The sequence below is a fragment of the Canis lupus genome, chromosome 10, assembly GCF_003254725.2.
Source record: "Canis lupus dingo isolate Sandy chromosome 10, ASM325472v2, whole genome shotgun sequence".
Taxonomy (NCBI): Eukaryota; Metazoa; Chordata; class Mammalia; order Carnivora; family Canidae; genus Canis; species Canis lupus.
In genome coordinates this window covers 24,775,533-24,796,384 of record NC_064252.1, presented here as the reverse complement: position 1 = coordinate 24,796,384, position 20,852 = coordinate 24,775,533, and the positions used below count along the sequence as shown (strand labels likewise).

Here is a 20,852-nt window from a genome sequence, read left to right as displayed (position 1 = left end):
TGCGCCAGGAGAGAAGAATCTGGTCCTGTTGGGAAAACAGCTTCAGGTCCACTTGGCTGACACCAGATTACAGAAGGGGGTGATGCCTGTTAACAGGAGGACCCCCATCTTCTCCCTAGTACGAGAGGCCCAGGATTGAGCTGAGCCTCCACCAGGGAAACAGTTTTCTAACCCATTTCCAAGCAGTAAATACCCAGCTTTCACAGCTCTGGCCTCTAGCTAAAGACAGCTGGGTTGAAGTGTTCAATCACTTTCACTAGAGTGTTGCAAAGAGAAAAGTGGAGGCTGATATAAGAGGGTGGGGGAGAAAAGCTGTCCTTGCCCAGGCCAGAGGCAGTGCTAGGGAGGGGGGAAGATAAGAATCCAGAGTCAAGAATACAAGAAGCTGGGACGCCTGGGTGGCTAAGCAATTGAGCGTTCTGCCTTCGGCTCAGGGCATGATCCTGGAGTCCTGGAATCAGGTCCCAGATCGGGCTCCCTTCATGGAGCCTGCTTCTCCCTCTGCCTGTGTCTCTGCCTTTCTCTCTCTCTGTCTCATGAATAAATAAAATCTTAAAAAAAAAAAAATACAAGAAGCTGATTTCAATGTTTCTATGCATTGTTTTTATGCAATTACCATAAAAAGTTGGGAAGAGCTAAAAGGAGCCACAAGTCTCCAGTTGAGCTGTTTATAACATTAACCTGGCAAATGGACAGAGCAGTGTTATGGTGCTTTCATTTACTTAGCTTGCTGAAATCCTCAAAAAACAGCCCCAACCAACCAATGAGAAGACTGCAGCTCAAGTGACAACTTGCTCAAGATCACACAGCCAGGAAATGGCTTACCAGAATGTCAAAAGTCTGTAGGGCTCCAAAGCCTTTCTTCTCCATACCCTTCATCTCCCTTACTGTAGAGCATCCTTAGTGATGGCAGCAAACTAATACATATGACACAGGGGCCCTGCTCCAAGCAAATGCAACACACAGTTAAAAACTGAAAGGGGAGAAAGAAACCAAGGAATCCTGAAGAGAAGTTTCCCAGTCTTCTTTTACAAACAAAGGAAGCTGGTCTTCAAAAGGATGGCTTCCTGGAATGTTATGTTCATGATGAAGTCACCCTGTTGAAAGAGCATATAGACCAGCATCAAAAAGAACAAAATGTTAATAGGTTTTTAAAAAGAAGTATAAAACTTGTATACTGAAAACTAAGAACACTGAAATTAAAGACCTAAATAAATGAAAAGACATTGTTCACAGATCAGAAGATTGTGAACAGACCTCACTAATGTTAGGGAAGGGGTACTCTCCAAAATCCATCTAGAGATCCAAAATCCATCCCTTACCAAAATATCTGCTGGATTTTTGCTTTTTTCTTTCTTTTTTATTTTTGGCAGAATTTTACATGCTCGTCCTAAAATGTATATGGAAATGCAAAGGAGGGATCCCTGGGTGGCGCAGCGGTTTAGCGCCTGCCTTTGGCCCAGGGCGTGATCCTGGAGACCCGGGATCGAATCCCAAATCGGGCTCCCGGTGCATGGAGCCTGCTTCTCCCTCTGCCTGTGTCTCTGCCTCTGTGTGTGTGTGTGTGTGTGTGTGTGTGTGTGTGTGACTATCATAAATAAAATTAAAAAAAGAAAAAGAAAAGAAATGCAAAGGAGCCAAATAGCCAAAACAATCTCGAAAAAGAAGTATAAATTTGGAGGATTCATACTTCCAAATTTCAAAACTTAAACTGCAAATCTAAAATAATCAAGACAATAGTAGCAGCATAAGGACAGACATTTAGATCAATGGAACAGAGTCCAGAAATAAAGCCATATATATATTTTTTAAAGCCATATATTTATGGTCAATTGATTTTTGACAAAGATGCCAAGAGAAGTCAACGCAGAAGGAATATTCTTCAACAGATGGTGCTGGAACAACTGGATATCCACATACGAAAGAAAGAAGTCGGACCTCTACCTCTCACCAAGTAAAAAAACTAACTCAAAATAGATGGCAGACCAAAATGTAAGAGCTAAAACTACAAAAGTCATAGAAGAAAACACAGGTGGAGGTCTTCATGACCTTGGACTAGGCCATGATTCCATAGCTAGGACATCTAAAGCACAAGCAACCGGGAAAAACAAAACAAAACAAAACAAAACTGGACTTGAACAGAATTTAAAACGCTCGTGCATCCAAGGATATTATCAGGAAAGTGAAAAGACACCCCCCATCCCCCCCCAACAGAATGGGTAATATATTGGTGACTCGTATCTGGTAGGAGTCTGTGTATCCAGACTATTCAGAAACTGACGACAACAACAAGAAGACAAATAACCCAATGAAGAATTGGACAACAGATGTGAGTTGACATTTTTCCCCAAAGAGGGGACACAAATGGCCTGTAAGGACGTGGAAATGAAACCGCTCTAGAAAAGTATGGATGCATGGAGATGAAGACGAACACACTAATGCTTCAGCAAGGCTCGACTTCGAACTCCATGAGTTTTTCTCTTCATTCTTGAAACCTCCTCCTCCCCGGCGCTTGTTTTTCTGTAGAATCCTTTGTCCCAGGAGCTCCTCCTTATCAATGTGGGCATCTTGCTGATCTCAATGTATACTTAGTAACAAGACTCAGATGGCTGTTGCCAGGGTTGGTCAGGAGACCACCTGGAAGACATGACGAACGTGGCTGGCAGCACATACCAGATTCCTATCAAAACCGCCCTGATCCTGTATTTTCCTAAAAAACCCTTCAGCCTTTAACCCCTGGGGCGGCTCTGCAGTTTTGCTTTGCTTTTTTTTTTTTTTTTAAGTAGATTCCACATCCAATGTGGGGCCTGAGCTCACGACCATGAGGTTAAGAGTTGCACGCTCTACTGACTGAGCCAGCCAGGTGTCCCCTGGTCTGCAGTTATGAAGACCAAGACCCTAGCCCATGCAGCCTCCTGTGCCAGGTGAAGTAATAAAATTATCGCTCCTCTTTATCACCAGACAGTCTTTGTGTTCTATTTCGGCTCCAGAGCACAGAGGTTGGTTAACCACAATGAAAAGATGCTCAACATCATTAGTAATTAGGGAAATGCAAATCAAAACTACGATGGGATGCCACTTCACACCCACTAGGATGGCTAGTATCAAAGATCCAGGCTGGGATCCCTGGGTGGCGCAGCGGTTTGGCGCCTGCCTTTGGCCCAGGGCGCGATCTGGAGACCCAGGATCGAATCCCACATCAGGCTCCCGGTGCATGGAGCCTGCTTCTCCCTCTGCCTATGTCTCTGCCTCTCTCTCTCTCTCTCTCTCTCTGTATGACTACCATTAAAAAAAAAAAAAAAAAAATCCAGGCTGGTGAGGATGTGGAGAAAGTGGAAGCTCACACACTGCCGGGGGCACGTAAGATGGTACAGCTACTTTGGAAAATTGTAGCAGTTCCTCTAAAAAGTTAAATGTCCAGGGGCACCTGAGCGGCTCGGTGGGTTAAGCATCTGACTCATGGTTTCAGCACAGGTCATGATCTCAGGGTGGTGAGATCGAGCCACAGTTTGGCTCTGTGCTGGGTGTGGAGTCTGCTTAAGATGCCCTCTCTCCAGGGCACCTGGGTGGCTCAGTCAGTTACACACCTGCCTTTGGCTCAGATCATGATCCCGAGGTCCTGGGATCGAGTCCAGCATCGGGCTCCCTGCTCAGCTCACTGGGGAAGCCTACCTCTCCTTCTACTCCCACTCATGTTCTGTCAAATAAATAAATAAAATCTTTTTTTTTAAGATTTATTTATTTATTTATGATAGACATAGAGAGAGAGAGAGAGAGAGAGAGAGGCAGAGACACAGGAGGAGGGAGAAGCAGGCTCCCCTGACGTGGGACTCGATCCCGGGACTCCAGGATCGCGCCCTGGACCAAAGGCAGGTGCTAAACCACTGAGCCATCCAGGGATCCCCTAAATAAAATCTTTTTTTTTTTTAATATTTTATTTATTTATTTATTCATAGAGACACACAGAGAGAGAGAGAGAGAGGCAGAGACACAGGCAGAGGGAGAAACAGGCTCTATGCAGGGAGCCCAACGTGGGACTCGATCCCGGGTCTCCAGGATCACGCCCTGGGCTGCAGGTGGCACTAAACCACTGCACCACTGGGGCTGCCTCCCTAAATAAAATCTTAAAAAAAAATATTCTCTCTCTCTCCCTCTCCCTCTGCTCTTCTCCCCACAAAAATGTAAAAAGTTAAATGTTTGTATTTGCAAGAATGATTTGTACACTGCAGAAAATTTATCTCAGTAAATATTTTGTCCATAACATAAAAAGTAGTTACACATAGAGTGGCCATATGACCTCGCAATCCCTCTTCTTGTTATAGACCCAAGAAAACTGAAAACTTATGTTCACACAAAAATTTGTACACAAACATCCATGGCCTCATTATTCATAAGAGCTGAAATAATAAGCAATTCAAATGTCCATGAACAGATAAATGGATACCCATCCAATGGAATATTATTCAACCATTGAAAGGAATGAAGTAGTGATTTAAGCAACAACCCGATGAACTTTGAGAACACTTGATGCTCAGTGAAAGAAACCAAACACAAAAGACCACATACATATGAATATAGTTCTATTTATATGAAATGTCTCAAACAGACAAATCCACAGAGGCAGGAAGTAGATCAGTGGTTGCCAGGGGCTGGGGGTGGGGGAAATGAAGAGCTGTTAAGTATGGGGTTTCTTTATGGGGTGGTGAGAATGTTCTGGAATCGACAGTGGTGAGGTTGCACAGCCCTGGATATACTCAAAACCCCTGAATTGTAAGCTTTAAAATAGTCAATTTTTAAAAAAGATTTATTTATTTGTTTATGATAGACACAGACAGAGAGAGAGAGGCAGAGACACAGGAGGAGGGAGAAGCAGGCTCCATGCCGGGAGCCCAACGCGGGACCCGATTCCGGGACTCCAGGATCGCGCCCTGGGCGAAAGGCAGGCGCTAAACCTCTGAGCCACCCAGGGATCCCCCTAAAATAGTCAATTTTATGGGATGTGAGTTATATCTCAAACACAAAGGAGGCCACAGGCCAGCGGGAGGGCCAGCTGGGGCACTGCTGGATTTGGAGCCACCTCCCAAGAACCCCACCTGAAGTTCCGGGGTGTTTCGTGGGCAGACGGGAAGCCTGAGCAGGGAGCCCCACTCAACCCTGGGCAGGATCCCTGGACCCTGAAATCATGACCTGAGCTGAAGGCAGACACTTCACCGGCTGAGCCACCCAGGTGCCCCAAGCCTGACATTTTTGAGAGGGAAGTTGATCATCCTTCTTCTCGGTTATATAGAAATTAACCCCAAAGTGAGAATAAGCAGCAGTTAACACCTCCCAACCTACGTTCAGTCATTTCCCATTATGAAGGTCTAGTGTGTATGATAAGCTCTGGAGACAGGAGAAGGAAGAGCCAAAACAAAACCAAAACCAAAATGAAGTGCTGTTCAAAGTAAACTATAAAATCAAAAGATTTGGGAAGCCACCTAAGTGCCCACAGAAGTGCATGTGTGAAGAAATCATGGTACACATACTCCTACGATGGGCTGGTATTCAGCCCTGAGAAAGAAGGAAATCCTGCCACTTGTGCCAACATCAGTGGACCTCGAGGGCATCATGCTCAGTGAGATAAGTCAGACAAAGACTAATAATATAAGATCTCAGTTATATGTGGAATCTAAAAAAGCCACACTTGTAAAAACAGAGAGTTAGAATAGTGATCACCGGAAGCTCAGGGGTCAGGACGCCTGGGTGGCTCAGGGGTTGGCTTTGGCTCAGGGCGTGATCCTGGGGTCCGGGATTGAATCCCACGTCAGGCTCCCTGCATGGAGCCTGCTTCTCCCTCTGCCTGTGTCTCTGCCTCTCTCTCTGTGTATCTGTCATGAATAAAATAAATTAAAAATCTTAATAAAAAAAAAAAAAACAGAAGAAAGACCAAGACCTAACTATCTACTCTCTGTAAGAAATCCACTTTCAATGTAAAGACACAGGGAGATTAAAAAGGATGGAAAAAGAGACACATGCAGATGTTAAAGAAAACTGGAATGGCAATATTAATATCAGAAGAGGTACACTTCAGGGATGCCTGGGTGGCTCAGTGGTTGAGTGTCTGCCTTTAGCTGAGGCTGTGATCCCAGGGTCTGGGATCAAGTCCCGCATCGGGTTCCCTGCAGGGAGCTTGCTTCTCCCTCTGCCTGTGTCTCTGCCTCTCTCTGTGTCTCTCATGAATAAATAAATAAAATCTTTAAAAAAAGAAGAGGAAAGAAAAAAAAGAGAAAGAAGAATAAGTAGACTTCAGAACAAGGAACATCACCAGGGACGAAGAGGGTTATCTCCTCATGGTAAAGGTGTCATTTGGTCAAAGAGATGTCACAATCTTTCTTTTTTTTTTTTAATTAATTAATTTATTTATTTATGATAGAGAGAGAGGCAGAGACACAGGCAGAGGGAGAAGCAGGCTCCATGCACCGGGAGCCCGACGTGGGATTCGATCCCGGGTCTCCAGGATCACGCCCTGGGCCAAAGGCAGGCACCAAACTGCTGCGCCACCAAGGGATCCCAAGATGTCACAATCTTAATTCATATGCCAATGTATCTGACAAATGATATAAAATGGAAATATCTCTTGAAACACAAAAATTAACAAAGTTAACATGAAAACTAAAAAATCTAAATAGCTTTAAATCTATTTAAGAAATTCAATTCAAAAAAAAAAAAAAAAGAAATTCAATTCATGGGCAGCCCGGGTGGCTCAGCGGTTTAGTGCCGCCTACAGCCCAGGGCGTGATCCTGGAGACCCTGGATCGAGTCCCACGTCAGGCTCTCTGCATGGAGCCTGCTTCTCCCTCTGCCTGTGTCTCTGCCTCTCCTCTCTCTCTCTCTCTCTCATAAATAAACAAAATATTAAAAAAAAATAAAAATTAAAAAAAAATAAAAATTCAATTCATAATTCATCCCATCGGAATGTCTGGGTGGCTCAGCGGTTGAGCATCTGCCTTTGGCTCAGGTCGTGATCCTGGGGTCCTGGGATCAAGTCCTGCATTGGGCTCCCCACAGGGAGCTGCTCCTCCCTCTGCCTATACCTCTGCATCTGTGTCTTTCATGAATAAATAAAATCAATCAATCAATCAATCAATCAATAAAACCTTCCCAAAAACAAAACTCCAAACCAAGATTATTTCACTGATTAATTCTATCAAACATATATGGAAGAAACAAATCTTTTTTTTTTTTTTCCAGAAAATAAAACACTTCCAGGGGCACCTAGATGGCTCAGTCAGTTAAGCATCTGCCTTTGGCTCAGGTTATGATCCCAGGGTCCTGGGATCGAGCCCCACATCAGGGTCCCTGCTCAGCAGTGAGTCTGCTTCTCCTTCTCCCTCCTTCCCTCCCCCTGCTTGTGTTTCTCTCACTCTCACATAAATAAAATCTTAAAAGAAAAGAAAATAGAACACTTTTCAACTCATTTTTATGAAATCAACATTACCTTGTACCAAAATTTTTTAAAATTATAAGAAAACTAAAGGCCAGTAGTTTTCATTAACATAGATGTAAAAATCCTAAGCATCTCCCTCTTCCACAAAAAAAAAAAAAAAAAAATAGCAATTACATTATGCATGTAATATAATGAGAGCAAAGGCTTTCTCCCTAAGCTCAGGAATGAGGCAAGAATCCCCATTCTTGGGCAGCCCGGGGGGCTCAGCGGTTTACTGCTGCCTTCAGCCTAGGCTCTGATCCTGGAAACCTGGGATCAACTCCCACATTGCGCTCCCTGCATGGAGCCTGCTTCTCCCTCTGCCTGTGTCTGTACCTCTCTGTCTCTCTGTTTCTCATGAATAAATAAATAAAATCTTAAAAAAAAAAAAAGATTCCCCATTCTTACTAATTCTTCTCAACATTATACTGGATGTTTTAGACAGCAATATAAAGCAAAAAAATAAATCAGCACTTAGCAAGAAAGAAGTAAACTGTGTTATTCTCGATGTCATGATTGTATAAATAGAAAACCCATAAGGAACCTACAAAAAAGCTATTCAAACTAATAATTTAATTTAGCAAGGGAAGAGAATACAAGGAAAGTTTACAAAGATCACTTGCATTTCTATGTACCAGCAATTAACAGTTAGAAAATGAAATTTTTAGGGGGCACCTGGGTGGCTCAGTCTGTTAAGCATCTGACTTAGGCTCAGGTCATGGTCTCCGGGTCCTGGGGAATCTTCTGTGCCTCTCCCTCTGCCCTTCCCCCATTTGTGTTCACTCTTGTGTGCTCTCAAATAAATAAAATCTTTTTTAAAAATGAAACTTATGGGCAGCCCGGGTGGCTCAGCAGTTTAGCGCCACCTTCAGCCCAGGGCCTGATCCTGGAGAACTGGGATCAAGTCCCAGGTAGGGCTCCCTGCATGGAGCCTGCTTCTCCCTCTGCCTGTGTCTCTGTCTCTGCCCCTCTCTCTCTCTGTCTCTCTGTCTCTCTCTCTGTGTTTCTCATGAATAAATAAAATATTTAAAAATAAATAAATAAATAAATAAATAAATAAATAAATAAATAAATAAAATGAAATTTATATATTCTAAATCTTTTCTCAGATGTGTGGTTCCTAACCACACATATTTTCTAACAGTTTATAGCTTGTTTTGCCATCCTCCTAAAAGGGTGTTTTGGGGCAAAAAGTTATACATTTGATGGAAGTCCAATAATAAATTATTTTCCCTTTATGGATCAGGCTTTTGGCACCATGTCTAAGAACTCTTAGGTCCTGGAGGTTGTCTCCTACATTATCATCATCTCAAATTGTATCGTTTTATGCTTCACATGTAAATCTATGATCCATTTTGAGTTTATTTTTGTACAGAGGGGTTTAGCTGGAGGCTTGTTTTGTTGTTGTTTTTGCTTACAGACACCCAGTTGCTCTAGCACCCTTGGTTAAAAAGGCTCTCCTTTCTCCCCTGAATTGCTTGTGCATCTTTGTCAAAAACAAAACAAACAAAAGTTGGCTATACTTGTGTAGGGCTATTTCTGGGTTCTCTATGCTGTTCCATGGATCTGTGTGCCCGTTCCTCTGCCAATACCACCATAGTGCGGATCGATGTAGCCAGAAGTCTAAAATCAAGCAGAGTGATTCTTCCCACATTATTCTTTTTCAGAATTGTCTTAGCTATTTTATTTTTTTAAAGATTTTTTTTATTTATTTATTCATGACAGAGAGAGAGAGAGACAGAGACACAGGCAGAGGGAGGAGCAGGCTCCATGCAGGAAGTCTGACATGGGACTCGATCCTGGGACTCCAGGATCACACCCTGGGCCGAAGGCAGGCGCTTAAACCGCTGAGCCACCCAGGCTGCCCCTGTCTTAGCTATTTTAATGCCTTTGCTCTTCCATATAAATTTTAGAATAATATTGTCTATATTTATAAAAAAAAATCTCACTGTGGTTTTGATAGGAAATGTGCTACACTTGTATATCAATTGGGAGAGAACTGACATCCTTACCACATGGCATCTTCTTGTCCAGGAACACAGAATATCTCTATATTTACATCTCTTTAACTAATTTCATCACTGTTTTGTAGTTTTCAGCATACAAGTCCCATGAGTGTTCTGCTACATTTACACCTAAGTATTTCTTTTCTTTCTTCTTCTTTTTTGCTGATGATGAATGCTATTTTACTTTTACTTTTAATTTTTTTTTAAGATTTTATTTTTAAGTAATCTCTATACCCAAAATGGGCCTGGAACTCACAGCCCCGAGATCAAGGGTCCCATGCCCACCTTGATTTTCACTTCTTTTTTTTTTTTTAAGTTGTTGGTTTGGAGTAAATAATCTTTTTTTTAAGATAATTTATTTATTTATTCATTTATTTATTCATGAGAGAGAGAGAGAGGCAGAGACACAGGCAGAGGGAGAAGCAGGCTCCATGCAGGGAGCCCGACGTGGGACTCCATCCTGGGTTCCCAGGATCACGCCCTGGGCTGAAGGCGGTGCTAAACTGCTGAGCCACCCAGGTTGCCCTGATTTTCACTTTTTAAGGTTTTTTTTAAATTATTATTTGAATCTCAATGATATATAGAAATACAATTGACTTTTGATTTTTTTTTTTTTTTTTTTTTTTTTTTTTTGGTACTGAACTCATTTACTAGTTCCACTGAGTTTTGTTGCTGTTGATTACATGGGATTTTCTTCATGGACAATTATGTCATCTGCATAAAGGAATGTCTTGTTTATTCTTCCTTCCTGATCCATATCCCTTTTATTTCCATCTCTTGCCTCACTGCACTGGCAAGAATTGCCAGGACCATATTGACTAGCAGTGGTGAGAGTGGACATCCTTGCCTTGTTTCTATTCTTAGAGGAAAAGTATTCAGTATTTCACCATTAAATATGATGTCTGTTGTAGGTTTTCTGCAGGTGTTCTTTATCAAGTTGGAGAAGACCCCTCTATTTCCAGTCTCCTTTTTTTTAAAGATTTTATTTATTTATTCATGAGACAGAGAGAGAGAGAGAGAGAGAGACAGGCAGAGGGAAAAGCAGGCTCCCCGCAGGCAGCCTGACGTGGGACTCGATCCCAGGACTCCAGGATCACACCCCAGGCTGCAGGCGGTGCTAAACTGCTGTGCCACCGGGGCTGCCCAGTCTCCTGACTTTTTATCAGAATTGGTGTTAAATTCCTGCCAATGCTCTTTCTGTATCAATTGATACAATCATATAAATCTTTCTCTTTCACCTATTACTACGATGGATTACATTGATTCATTTTCGAATAGTGAACAGTGTATCTATGGAATAAAATTCACTTGGGTCATGATGTGTAACTCTTCTTATACATTGCTGAATTCTACATGCTAATATTTTGTCAAGAATTCTGGAATTGGGATGCCTGGGTGGCTCAGCGGTTTAGCGCCTGCCTTCGTCCCAGGGCATGATCCTGGAGTCCCAGGATCGAGTCCCACATCAGGCTTCCTTGCATGGAGCCTGCTTCTTCTCCCTCTGCCTGTGTCTCTGCCTCTCTCTCTCTCTCTCTCTCTTTCTGTGTCTCTCATGAATAAATAAAATCTTAAAAAAAAAAAGAATTTTGGAATCTGGGGGCACCTGAGTTGCTCAGTGTTTGAGCATCTGCCTTTGGCTCAGGTCATGATCCTGGGGTCCTGGGATCAAGTCTCGCATCAGGCTCTCCACAGAGAGCCTGCTTCTCCCTCTGCCTATGTCTCTGCTTCTCTCTGTGTGACTCTCGTGAATAAATAAATAAAATCTTAAAGAAAAAAAAAAGAATTTTGGAATCTGGGACACCTGGGTGGCTCAGTTGGTTGTGCAACTAACTCATGATTTTGGCTTGGATCATGATCTCAGAGTTGTAAAATCGAGCCCTTGTGAGGGGCTCTGTGCTCAGTGGGGAATCTGCTTAAGATTCTCTTTTTCTCTCTCCCCCCTCTCCTAAAAAAAAAACAAAAAGAATTTTTTGAATCTACATTCATGAGAGATGTTAGTCTACAATTTTCTTTTTTCCTTTTTTTTCTTTTACTCCCTTTGGTTTTAGCATCAGGATAATACTGGCTTCACAGAATGAGCTGGGAAATAGCTCTCCTCTTCTACTTTCTGAAGGAGATTGTGTAGAACTGGTATTAATTCTTTAAATGTTTTTTAGAAGTCTCCAATGAGGAATGCCTGGGTGGCTCAGCCGGTTAAGTGTCTGCCTTTGGCTCAGGTCAAGGTCTCAGGGTCTTGAGACTAAGCCTCACATCAGGATCCCTGCTCAGTGGGCAGTCTGTTTCTCCTTCTCCCTCTGCCTGCTGTGAGCACTCTCTCTGTGTCTGTCTCTCTCCTTCTGTCAAATAAATAGATAAAATCTTAAAAAAAAAAAAAAAAAAAAGAACTCTCCAATGGAACCATCTGGATCTAGAGACTTCTCAGGGGATTTTATGAATTCAATTTCCTTAATAGTTACAGGATTGTTCAGATTATCTCTTTAATATTTGATGATATGAGGTAGTTTATACTTTTTAAAGAACTGGTCCATTTCACCTAAGTTGTCAAATCTGTGTGTATAGAGTTGTCTGTGGTATTCTCTCACTATCCTTTAATGTCTGCAGAATCTGTAGTGATATCCCCTATTTCATTACTGATCTTAATAACGTGGTTTGTCAATTTTGTTGATCTATTAAAAGAATGAAGTTTTTGTTTGATTTTTTTCTATTTTCAATCTCATTGACTTCTTTTTTTAACACTAATTTTTATTTTTTTAAGGTTTTGCTTATTTATTTGACAGAGAGAGAGAGAGAGAGAGGAATCAGGGAGGAGAGAGGGACAAGCAGATTCTACACCGATCACAGAGCCTGATGCAGGGCTCAGTCTTAGAACCCTGAGACCAAAAAAAAAAAAAAACCCTGAGATGAGACCATGACCTGAGCTGAAATCAGTAGTCAGGTGCTTGACCAACTGAGCCACCTAGGTGCTGCACTGATTTTTGTTTTTCAACAGGCTCCATACCCAACATGGTGCTTTGTGAACTCATGACCCTCAGATTGAGTCATATGTTCTACTAGGCCAACCAGGCAACCAAGCTCATTGATTTCTATCTTTATTATTTCCTTCTTTCTAATTGCTGTGGGTTTTTAAAAATACATTTCTTCTTTTCCAATATAAACAGTAAGTGCTATAAATTCCCTCCCTATTCTGCTTTATTTTTTTTAAGATTTTATTTATTTATTTATGAGAGACAGAGAGAGAGAGAGAGGCAGAGACACCGGCAGAGGGAGAAGCAGGCTCCATGCAGGGAGCCCGACGTAGGACTCAATCCCAAGTCTCCAGGATCATGCCCTGGGCCAAAGGCAGGCGCTGAACCGCTGAGCCATCCGGGCTGCCCCTCTCTGCTTTTTCATTTCTGTTTTCCTTTTCCAGCCTTATTGTGAATTACCTTAATATTTGAAGAATTCCATTTGAATTTATCTATAGTGTTTTTTAGTGCATTGCTTTGTATAGCATTTTAGTGTTTAGCTGTTTCATTATATATACATAACCTATAACCTATAAAATCTCCTGGTGTTGACATTTTACCAGTTTGAATAAAGTACCAAAACCTTACCTCCATTCACACCCCTCTTTCCTGCCTCATTCTAGTATGTTTCTCTACAAACATTGAGAACCACATTAGGTAAGTTTGTACTTCAACTGTCAAATATAACTTAGAAAACTCAAAAAGAGAAGTCTATGTATTGACCCATATTTTCACTCTTACAGTGTTATTTTTTCCTTTCTGATGTTGTAAGATTCCATTTCTTTTGTTATTTCCTTCCTGTTTGGACAATTTTTTTAGTCATTCTTTTAGGGTGGGTCTTCTGGAGACAAATTCTCTTAGTCTTCCTCTATCTCCAAATGTCTTGATTTCTTTTTCATTCCTATCTTGCCAGGCTGCCCTTTTCCTGGGCCTTTGGTTTGAGATTTCTTTTTGTTTGTGCCTGTTGGCAGTTCCAGGTTCCAGGCTTCTTCAGATCCAGTCTGGGAAGCATGAGGCAAAAAGAAACCCAGGAACTTGCCATCATATCATTCCCGGTGTCCAAACCTCCTATCTGGCCTGCCTCCTTCACTCCACCTTCCAAAATCTTCTTGTTTGTTCAATATATAATCTCAATATATATATAGTGTCCAGGGCTTTTACTTGTACTTATCAAGAGAAATAGGAAAAATACGTCTACTCTATCTTCCCAGAATCAGAAGCCCAGGGAATTATTTTTTAATAGTACTATCTATAACAGCATTAAAATACGAAATACTTCAGAATAAATCTAACAAAACATGTGAAATGCCTTACAATGAAAAGTACTAAATACCAGGTAAAGAAATTTAAAAAGCTTAAGTAGGGGCACCTGGGCTCAGGTAGTTAAGCATCAGACTCTTGATTTCGGCTTGGGTCATGATGTCTGGGTTGTAAGATGGAGCCCCTGTGCGGGCTCCTCACTCAGCAGGGAGTCTGCTAGAGATTTTCTTTTCCTCTCCCCTCCCTCCACTCTCTCTAAAATAAATAAATAAATCTTTTAAACAATAAGTAATCTTGGGACGCCTCGGTGGCTCAGTGGTTGAGCGTCTGCCTTCGGCTCAGGTTGTGATCCTGGGGTCCTGGGATCAAGTCCTACATCAGGCTCCCTGCATGGAGCCTGCTTCTCCCTCTGCCTGTGTCTATGCCTCTGTGTGTGTGTGTATGTGTCTCTCATGAATAAATAAATAAAATCTTAAAAAAAAAAAAAAAAGTAAATCTTTAGGAGCACCTGGGTGGTTCATTCGGTAAAACATCCAACCCTTGGTTTTGGCTCAGGTCATGATCTTGCGGGCATGGGTTAAGCCCTGCGTTGGGCACTCCGTTCAGTGTGGAGTCTGCTTCAGCTTCTCTCTCCCACTCACTCTCTCTCTCAAATGAATAAATGAAATCCTTAAAAATAAGCATAAAAAATAAATATTTTTAAAAAATAAAAAATAAAAAGCCTACATGGAGTGACATGCCATGCTCATGAACTGAAAGGTTCAATATTATTAAGATGATATTTTCCCCCACTTGAATTTAGATTCAGTGCAATCACAGTAAAAATTCCAGGGCTGTTTTTTTTTTTTTTATAGACAAGTTGATTATAAAATGTATATGGAAACGCAAAGGATCTAATAGTCAAAACAATTTTGAAAAGGAAAAACTAAGTTCAAAGACTTCTACTTGATAAAGACTTATATAAGTCACAATAATCAGAAGAGTAAGATATTATTATAAGCATAAACAGGCAGATTATTGGAACAGAATACAGTCCAAAAAAGAGACCCACTCATTTGTGGACAACCGATGGGCAACAGAAGTACCAGCGTAATTCAACAGTGAAAGGATCATCTTCAGAATAAGTGATAGTGGAACCACCAGTTATAAACAAAACAACAAAAACTTTGATCTATACACCAAGCCATATAAAAATATTACCTCAGTGCCACCTGGGTGGCTCAGACACCTTGAGTGTCTGCCTTCAGCCCAGGGGGTGATCCTGGAGTCCCGGGATCAAGTCCCACATTGGGCTCCCGGCCTGGAGCCTGCTTCTCTCTCTGCCTATGTCTCTGCCTCTCTCTGTCTGTCATGAATAAATAAATAAAAAATTAAAATATATATTACATCAGACTTAAAAGTAAAAGCTACAACTATTGAAACTTCTAGAAGGAAATATAGTAGAAAATCTTTGCAAACCTAGAGAGGCAAAGATTCCTTGGATAGGACATGAAAATCATGAATAATAAAAGAACATTTTGATTAATTTGACTAAAACACAATTTAACACTTCTCTTCAAAAAATACCTTTAAGAAAATGAAACGGCAATCCACAGATGGGGAGATGATGTTCACAACACATATGCTTGATGGGCTTGATAAGACTGGTATGTGGAATAGATAAAGAAGACCTACAGCTTAATAATAAGAAGACAACTAACTCAATTAGAAAGTGGGCAAAAGACTTACTTCAGCTCAGATCACAGTTCCAGGGTCCTGGGATCGAGCCCTGCATCAGGCTCCCTATTCAGGGGGAGTCTGCTTCTCTTTCTCCCTCTGCCTCTGCTTGTTTTCTCTCTCTCTCTCTCTTTCTCTCTCTCTCTCTAAATACAAATAAAATCTTTTTAAAAAGTGGGCAAAAGATTTAAGCAGAAACTTCACACAGTAAGATACATGAATGGCCAATAAACAAATGAAAACTGCTTAACAGCATTAATCTTCAGGGTAATGCAAATTAAAATGACAATAAGATATATATCCACTAAAATGGCTCAAGTTAAAAAGACTGTCTATACCAAGTGTTGGTAAGCCTACCAAGTGTTGGCACAACTAGAATTCTCAATTTCTATTTGTTCTGTTGGAAACTTTGGAAAACAGTTTGATGTTTTTTTATAAAGTTGATCATACCCTTACTGTAAGACCCAGAAACACCATTCCGAGGTACTTACCCTATACATTTGTCTACTGCATATGCACATTCCCAGTAGCTTTATTCACAACAGCCCCAAACTGAAAATAATCTAAATGCCTGTCACTAGGTGAAGATATCCATACACTGAGTAGTAGTTCAGTGAAAAGAAACAGCCTAATACATGCAAAAAACATGGATAAATCTCAAAAACTTAATGCTGAGTGAGAAAAGCCACATACAAAAGTATACACTGTGTGATTCCATGTACGTGCAATTCTAGTACCAAAAAGCAGAATAGGGGTTTCCTAGAGGCAGGATAGATGACTGCCAAGGATAGGCAGGAACTCTTGGGAATGGTGGAAATGGTTCTATTCTTTGTGGTGGTGGTTACTCATTAAACTATACACTTATAATGGATACATTTTATTACATTATATTGAATTAAAGTTGACTTAAAAGACATTTAAAAAAAGACACAATGTTTTTCGTATTTCCTTACATCTTTCTTTTTTTTTTTTTTTTTAAGACACATTTATTCAGCATCATGATCAGACTATTACATTTAGCAATCAACAGCATGGGTGCAAAAAAAAAATCTACAATAAAACGCTTTGTGGGAGTGCTTTACACTTTCCACAAAACAGAAACTAAAATAACCTGTTATACAATTAGTCACAAATACAATCCTCGAGTTTTTTGCCCTGTACACAGGAGTATTGTCTAAAACATGTCTTCTTTGTAGCAGCTAGGCCCTGCCACCACTGTGCTTGGCTGAGTTCACAAATCTGTTGTAACCTGTAGCTCCCCTGTCACTTCTCTGGCTCTCCTCTCCTGCTAAGCTTTGTTCCCTGGCAGTAATTAAAACCTTCTGCCACTGCCATAGCTGCTGCTGCTGGAACCGCCATAGCCACCTTGATTTCGTGGTTTGGCAAAGTATTGGCCTCCACCACCATAGGGGTCAGAGCTTCTGCCTCCAAAATCTTCTCCTTTCATGGGTCCAAAATTTGAGGACTGATTGTTGTAATTGCCAAAATCATGCTAGCTTCCGCCACCTCCAGAGTTGCTTCCATCATTACCAAATCCGTTATAGCCATCCCCACTGCCACCGAAGCCACCTCGACTGCTGAAGTTCCCTCCATGACCAAAGTTCTCATTCCCACCAAAACTACCTCCATGACTACCACCAAAGTTTCCAGAAGCACTTTGGCCTCCTTTGGCTGGATGAAGCACTAGCCATCTCTTGCTTCGATAGTGCTTTCCTTACTTCACAGTTGTGGCCATCCACAGTATGGGATTTTTGAATGACAATCTTGTCTACAGAGTTATAGTCATCAAATGTCACAAAAGCAAAACCTCTTTTTGCCACTGCCTCGGTCAGTCATGATCTCAATCACTTCAATTTTCCCATAGTGTTCAAAATCATCTCTTAGACGATGTTCTTCAGTGTCTTCTTTAATGCCACCAACAAAAATCCTTTTCGCAGTTAAGTGGGCACCAGGTCTTTGAGAATCATCTCTTGAGACCGCCATCTTTGGTTCCATAACTCTTCCATCCATCTTGTGTGGCCTTGCATTCATGGCTGCATCCACTTCCTCCACGGTGGCATACGTGACAAACCCAAAGCCTCTGGAGTGCTTGGTGTTTGGATCTCTCATTACCATACAGTCCGTAAGCGTTCCCCATTGCTCAAAATGGCTCCTCAGACTTTCATCGGTTGTTTCACATCTTTCTGCCAGATATGATGCTCTTGGCCATTCCTTGCTTCTAAAACACTCTCTTTGACTTCCTTAATACCATCTCTCCCAAGTTTCCTCCTCCTTCTCCAACCACATGCCTTTAACCTTTCCCAGACAGGTTTCATAGTTTTGGCCAATTTCTTAAATATTGGTTTTTCTGGTTTTGTTTTTATTTCTCAGATTTCTGCATGCTCTCTCAACACTTTTCTGGCTGACCTTCCACTTCCAAAGTTTTGCATTCATTCATAACCTCTATTTTCAGCCCAGGCCTCCCCCACTAAGTCTCAGGCCCACACATTCCCCAAAGGCAGGAGAAAGAGCTCCTTCCCAAATATACTAGACATCTCCAGCTCCACATGCCCTATCCTGGGCTCATCACCTACTCCTTAAACACATCTTACTGTCTCTTTAATGACCATTGATCCCCAGCTGCTCAAGTAGAAAACCACAGCGTCTTCTCAGTTCCTCCCTCCTATTTGTTCTCATCCACTGCAAGTCTTGGCTATTCTATCCCCTAAGTCATTCATGAACTTGGCCTTTCTGGCCTCTCCTACTGGCCTGGGTCAGGTCCTCAGAGATACTCTTTCCTAGTCTATCATAGTAGCTTCCAACTAGTCTCCCAATCTCCAGCCTTTCTCCCTCAATGCATCCCCCTAACCACACCCAGATTATCTTTGTCATCTTCTTGATTAAAAGCTTTCTAGAGGGCACCTAGATCAATTCTGGGATTGAGCCCTCCCTCTGCCGTTGCCTCTGCATGCTCTCTCTCAAATAAGTAAATAAAATATTTAACAAATAAATAAGTAAAAACTTTCTAGATCACAAATTAGCTGTCGGTCAGATTCCAATTTCCAAATTAGCATGGCATTCACAATCCAGTCTCGCTCCCTTCCCCAATATCACCACCTTCCAACACACACTGTTCCATCTTGCAACAACTCTAACATACAGTGTCACACTATTTCTCATCAAAACATGCTTTGGATGTGTTTTCTCTTCCCTGGGTTCATGATGTTTCCTCTGTCTGGAATTCCCACTCACCCTTCAGGACCCAGCTCCATATTCCTGCTCCATGAGCATTCTCTGGCTCTCCCTCCATGTTTTTAAAGACCTCAACTCCAGCATATGAGCACATATTACTCTGTATTATAACTTTCTCCATTTGAGTGTGTCTCCCACTGGACTGAGCTCTCAGAGAGCATCATTCATCTTTGTCTCTCTGGGCCTAGAGCAGAGAACACAGTACTTGGCACAGAGTAGCTGCTCAATAAATGTTGAATGAATGGATGGGTGGGTGGGTGGGTGGATGGATGGACGGAAGGACGGATGACTAAATGAAGGAGAAAAAAGGAAGCTCTTGGGCCCAGTGGTTTCTACTCTGTAATACTACACATCCAATTCCATCTTTAGTTCATTCCTTCTAATATTCCCATGATTTTTTTTCATTGTATTTTATGAACAACTGAAAATGCTTATACGAGCATCACAAAGTGTTGGCCTGGTCAAGCAGTTGTCATGGAAACAGCAGACTTACTGCAGAAAGAGTTCTAGAGACCCCTGATGCTCTTTAGATCATCGCTGTTTCCTCCTCTTCCCCCAGCTAGTGGGAGTGCAGAGAACATCAAGGAGGGCAGCCAGGGGGGGTTCAGAACTCTGAGCCCTAATTTTCCCCTGCAACTGATGAGTTCCAAGAAAAATCCTGACATTAGAAGGAGCAACAAAAGAAGAGGAGGAGGTGCAAGGACAAGTCTGTACGGTTTCCTTCTCAAGGGACTGAAGCAAGGCTCAACTCAAGGTTCAGTGTCCCATGGAGTCCACCCTAAGACACTCCCAGCATACTTCTCAGTCCCTTCTCTGCTCTCCTTAGGCCTCAGTGAGCCTAGAAGGAATCTTTCAACTCACATAGGCCCCTCCAGTCTGCTATGACCTTATCGTGGGTCCGTTCAAAGACGTGTCCCATCTTATCTCATCTAGACAAACTTCCTGGCCAGAGACCGCATCTTCTCTGGTCCTCCCTGGCACCAGGCCACCAATCCCAACAACCACTAGGACTCAGCATCATTTACTGTGCTTTTATTTTTTTTAAAAGATTTTATTTTTTTAATTTTTATTTGTTTATGATAGTCACAGAGAGAGAGAGAGAGAGAGAGAGAGAGAGAGAGGCAGAGACACAGGCAGAGGGAGAAGCAGACTCCATGCACCGGGAGCCCGACATGGGATTTGATCCCGGGTCTCCAGGATCGCGCCCTGGGCCAAAGGCAGGCGCCAAACCGCTGTGCCACCCAGGGATCCCTTTACTGTGCTTTTAACCATCATTTCATTGAACTCTGGAGAGGACACTCTGTGATGGTGGAAATGTTGTAGCTCTTCACTGTCCAGTATAGAGCCACCAGCCACAGGTGGCTACTGAGCACTTGAAAGGTACAAAAGGGGGCAGCCTGGGTGGCTCAGCAGTTTAGCGCTGCCTTCAGCCCAGGGTGTGATCTTGGAGACCCGGGATCGAGTCCCACGTCAGGCTCCTTGTGTGGAGCCTGCTTCTCCCTCTGCCTGTGTCTCTGCCTCCCTCTCTCTCTCTGTGTGTCTCTCATGAATAAATAAATAAATAAAATCTTTAAAAAAAAAAAAAAAAAGAAAGAAAGAAAGGTGCAAAAGGGAACTGAATTTTTAATTAATTCGAACTTAAATAGTCACATGTAGCTCGTGGCTGCTACATCACATAGCACAGCTCCAGCTCTCCCTGAAGGGAGGATGATAATCCTCATTTTGCAAGTAAATGAATCGGGGCTCTTATGAAGTCTCTGTATCAGTACACAGAAATGTTAGGATTCTCCCAACCACACAGGAAGGAAAATGGAAACGAGAAATAGAATGTCCCCTCATGGATGAGCTCGATGATACAGAGTCAGCACGAGAAACAGAGTAGGTCCCGAGGCTACACTGAATCCATGACTGATGTTAACACATCAGAAGAAAGGCCTGTCAGCAATAGAAATACAGAATAAAGGGTGGCCAGATACGCCCACCCCACTCCAGCAAGAGAAGGCAGTGTCAGGGCGCATGGGTGGCTCTGATGGTTAAGCTTCCAACTACTGATTTCAGCTCAGGTCATAATCTCAGGGTCATGGGATTGAGCCCCATGTCAGGCCCTGTGCTCGGCAGGGAGTCTGCTTGAGTTTCTCTCTCCCTCTCCCTCTGCCCTTTCCTGAGCTC

The 20,852-nt window shown here is 42.2% G+C and overlaps 1 long non-coding RNA gene and 1 pseudogene across 7 annotated transcripts in view; both read right to left on the bottom strand.

The window, feature by feature from the left end:
* Window positions 1–20,852, bottom strand: part of LOC112667241 (uncharacterized) — a 74,959-nt gene that overhangs the window by 24,508 nt on the left and 29,599 nt on the right. For 6 of the 7 annotated variants that reach the window (XR_007413741.1, XR_007413744.1, XR_007413743.1 and 3 more), the window contains one exon: window positions 826–1,097. This is a non-coding gene — a long non-coding RNA (uncharacterized LOC112667241). Of the gene's footprint in view, window positions 1–825; window positions 1,098–14,936; window positions 15,082–20,852 lie in introns of all 7 variants that reach the window. The other variant, XR_004803399.2, reaches the window with a different exon arrangement.
* LOC112667225 (heterogeneous nuclear ribonucleoprotein A1-like) lies at window positions 16,464–19,078 on the bottom strand (annotated as a pseudogene).